Source organism: Pinus tabuliformis, chromosome 9 (assembly GCF_031772625.1).
Source record: "Pinus tabuliformis cultivar Carrire ecotype Pingquan chromosome 9, CPIR1, whole genome shotgun sequence".
NCBI classification, from domain to species: Eukaryota; Viridiplantae; Streptophyta; class Pinopsida; order Pinales; family Pinaceae; genus Pinus; species Pinus tabuliformis.
In genome coordinates this window covers 209970649-209975051 of record NC_142307.1, presented here as the reverse complement: position 1 = coordinate 209975051, position 4403 = coordinate 209970649, and the positions used below count along the sequence as shown (strand labels likewise).

The following is a 4403-nucleotide window of genomic DNA, read 5'->3' as shown; positions in this document are numbered from 1 at the left end:
TTATATCTGCACTGGACAGTTGAGAGCCTTGCTCAAGCAAAATTCCCATGGAAATAGGAGCAAGAGGCTGAACTGGATGGAAGTGTGGCATCTCATTGATAGATTTAGCAGTTATGTAAAAGAGAACAGTTTGTGATGGGGTCATAACTGCTTTACTGACAGGGTCATAATTGGCACAGAAGTGGCAAATAATATCTGGGAACACATTGATTGAGGGAAGGTAATACCTAGGGAGATTGGATTCCAATATTCCATAGATATCAAAGTTGTTCAGATGACTATTTCTGATTAGGTAGAAAGTATGAAGATGATTTTGGCAACCAGATGGGTCATTTATTTGGAAATCTTTGTTGGCCAAGGTTAGATGATTCTAGTCTTTATGAGGTGCATTGAGGGGAGTTACATTTTTCAATTCTCTGTGTTTTTAAACCGGATGTTAATTTCCTGTGGAAAAAAGGGCAAAAGAACAGTTATGGATGTCTTGGTATGGCAATTATGGACTGCTTCAGCTTGAATTTGGCTCCTATAGGTATAATTTGTAGAGGAAAACTGAAAATACAAGTTCGGGAGGTGGGACGGGGTAAATACCTTTATTCTGGAGGTGAATGAGTGTAATTTGCAGGTTGACTAACGATTTGTGGAGCAGGATGCTGGTCTTTGCTTAGTCAGGTGGCGAACTGGAGCTTTTGCAGTTGCTTGGACGTAGTTTGCATGCAACAGTCTTGTAGAATAAACGAATGGAAATGGATGAAAATGACATTTCACGAGTCTTTAACAAATTTTGGGTTCACGAGGCTTTTCGGCGCTTTTCAATCAGATGAAATCATTGGGACGTGACGTTTTGTCGTGACGCAGGGCTACAGAATGCTGATGTGGTGGTGACATGGTGATGACGTCAGCGGACAGGGTTAGTGGGAGGGCGGTATGTTGGCCCGCACCACTTATAAACTTAGGCCGTTTCGGGAGGAGGGGCCACGAGCATAACGGGAGGGCTCCGCATGTCCCTGGTACGGCAGTAATACCGCCGACTCCCTGGGCTGTAAACATCAGTGGTGGAGGGCCTTGTGATATGATCATGAGCCGTCCGATCAACGGGCCCAGATCCAACGATTGGTGGAGGTCTAAGGTGGCTCAGGGTTACGGCACGGGGCCCACTATAATAAACGTTGATTTAAATATAACAGGGGCATTTTGATTGGCCACAGGATGTTTAAACAGTTAATTAACCAAATGTTAATTAATCTTTGAATATTTGCACGCGAGGAGGGTTTAGTAAGGTTATTAATTAACCCGAGTGGTTAATTAATCCCAAGGTCGCGCTGATAAGGTTATTCACAAGGTTTCGGATAAACCTTGAATCCCCTGTAAACATTTACATATGGCTATAATTTAGTCGGTGGTGGGGATAATGAAATTTTGGGTTTTTCTTTTATATACATAATACGGGCAGGGGGAGGAATATAGGGATTTACATAATAATGTTAACGGTCAAAATGAATCTATGAAGGGTAGGCGCCAAGTTATAAATTTCAACAACTTAGGCTTAGGAGAAAACAAAGGTTTTACACAAGAAATGTGGCTTCGTTTCCTAAAGCAATAATGTTATTTTCCTCAGGCTTTTCATGAAATGCGGTAATCTAGGAGTATTGAGCAGATCTCAATATCCTTAAGGGGAGGTTAGTAAGTGTTTTTAGGAAGAAGTGTGAAGGGAAGTTAGTCATGCATCATTTGATTTGCAACCAAACAGTTGCCATGGTACTTATGATATCAATAAGGTGAACATCTTTGAGAGATAAAATTAATTATAAGCCTGCTTCTACAATGCCAAAACTACCTACATAGCCTACAACGCCTAACATTTTTCTTCTTCTTCCATGGGTGCATTTGGACTAGCAAACCCTTATAAATTTTCTTTTCTTTTCATGGGAATCCTATCTAAGTCTGCCCTTATTTCTTCTAAGGGCTCAGATTTAACTGTTGAGCTCCTTAGATTCTCTACCTAACTACTTATCTGCTAAGATTGAACTGTTTGGACAGATTTTATTCTCTATCTCTAAACAGGAAATTCAAGCATGAACTGGCCAAGATTAAGCTATTTGGCCATTCATCAACTGTGGCAAGAGTCAACCAACTGCACAGAATGAGATTCTTTGCAAAAATAGACTAGTAGTGGCATTTTGGACTAGCACACTTTCATGGTCCTTTTCTTTGGGGTTCATTTCTTTCATTTTTTCTCTTGACCATTTCATTCTTTTTACCCTTGGATCTTTGTTTTAGGGCATACCCTCTTTTCATTTTTTCATTTTTTCATTTTTTCAAAATATGGAAAACCTTTGCACCAGGGAAAGGATGAACATATTAGGGATTTTAACCAGGAAATCATGAAATATGACACCTATTGGTATAGGAGCATAACACAGCGTAACAAGGGTAAGATCAGTACCCCCTGTACATATTCTTTCTAAAACAGGTCCTAACCCTAATAACCCAATTGTTGAAGATGTATCAGATAATCAACCACCTAACAGACAACCTTCCACTTCTATTCCTTCTAAAGGAAAAGTAGGAGAGCCTCTAGAACTTGATTTGGTAGCAACTTCAGCCCATAATCCCACTCCTGAAGAGGAGAGAAACAAAGAAAATCAAGCTGTCCAAAATACAAGAACTCAGACCAAAAAACCTTTCAATCTTGAGACAGAAGTAAGAAAACTAAAGATAGTTGTTCCATTATCAGAATTAGCTAAACATGATGTCTGTAGAGGTCAAATTAGCAGATCATTCAACATTTTTGTGAACGAAGATTCAGTAATGTTTTTGATGACCAGCCTGAATTGATATTTGGCCCTGGAGTAAATGGAAAAACAATAGAGGGAGAAGTTCCTCCTTTCTATGTAAGTTTAAACATACATGATAAAATACTTCATAATGCCATGTTTGATTCTGGTGCTTCACATAACTTAATGCCTAAATCTGTAATGGAGAGGTTAGACCTTGACATTGCCAGGCCATATAAAGACCTTTTCTCTTTTGATTCAAGTCAGTTCAAATGTTTGGGTTTAATCAAAGACTTATGTGTGTCACTAGTCCAATATCCTGCCAAAACCATCTTAATGGACATAGTAGTAGCTGATATTCCAACAAAGTATGGCATGTTATTGTCTAGATCTTGTGGTGCAAAGCTTCAAGGATCTCTACAGCTAGACATGTCTTACGCTACTATTTCAGTGTTTGGTCAACCCAAGAGACTATACAAAGAAACCTTAATGAAGTATGTAGTAAGTAGTCAAGAGAAACCTCAAAATTTCCCTATCTACTCAGTACATTCATATATGGATTCTTTTATCCTTTACAATGCTAAAATTGATCCCCCACATGAAATAAAATGTAACAGCCCAAAATAAATATCTAATTAACTTATTAACGTTAACTTAAATCAGAGTACATGTAGGTGTTTTACATCCGTTTTAGTTTTTAATGTAATTGTAACGCTGTTAAAGGGAATGACATGCGTGACCCTGGCTTTGTTCCAATGTCAGCGGGGAGTGAGTGTCCTGGTAATGCAGGTTAAGCTTCGAAACTGTCGATTGTATAGCTTTCCTAGGGAGCGTCAAAATCATTATGTATTTTACAGTGTATAGTGAAGAGCTGAATTTAATTTTATTACAGATTTGGAAATTTGAAATTAGTTTTATTATAGATTTCGAAATTTGTTAAACAAAAGAGAAGTTAATTATTTGTTTAATCTTTCTTATGTAATGTGATCATATTTCAAAATATTTCCAGAATTTATGATGCACATAATAATGATGAAATAAGTATTTTTTTTCAACTTAGTGAATATAGGTAATCTTGAACTTATAGAAGCTTTGTTGAGAGAAGGTGAAATATTCACAATTAGAGCTCATTATGGTTATTGTATATTTTGGGTTGCTTGTGTAACACTTACTAATAGGGAGTGAGTGTAGACGGAGTTGTGTGGTCAACACAAAGCGAACTATTCTTTCACCTTTTACTAAAGAATACCGTGTGTTGGCCACTCTCAGCCACCTTCTTGGGGTTAGTGCTCGAGCCTCCAACCCTACATCGTTGTGTATAAATATACATACAATTCTCTAAGTTTTAATACTACAAAATTAGTGATTAATGATAATTTTCATGATCAATCACACAATTTCAAATTTAGCAATGGTCTGATTGCATACCGTAGGGAAAAATATACAAAACAGTATATTGAAATGAATCAAGAATCTTCAAAACTTTGGCATCGTTAATACATATCTGGTTAAAAATTCACTGCATAATTATCGCAACATTTCTTTTATGCTTCTTCAGTGATGAATCTTGATATTGAGTGACTGATTACAGTGGTTGGCAATCATTGCATGCATATGCATGTGACTTGA

At 37.4% G+C, this 4403-nt stretch overlaps 1 pseudogene; it reads left to right on the top strand.

The window, feature by feature from the left end:
* The first annotated feature begins 3968 nt into the window (after positions 1-3968).
* On the top strand, positions 3969-4077 carry LOC149147893 (U5 spliceosomal RNA; annotated as a pseudogene).
* Positions 4078-4403: the final 326 nt, after the last annotated feature.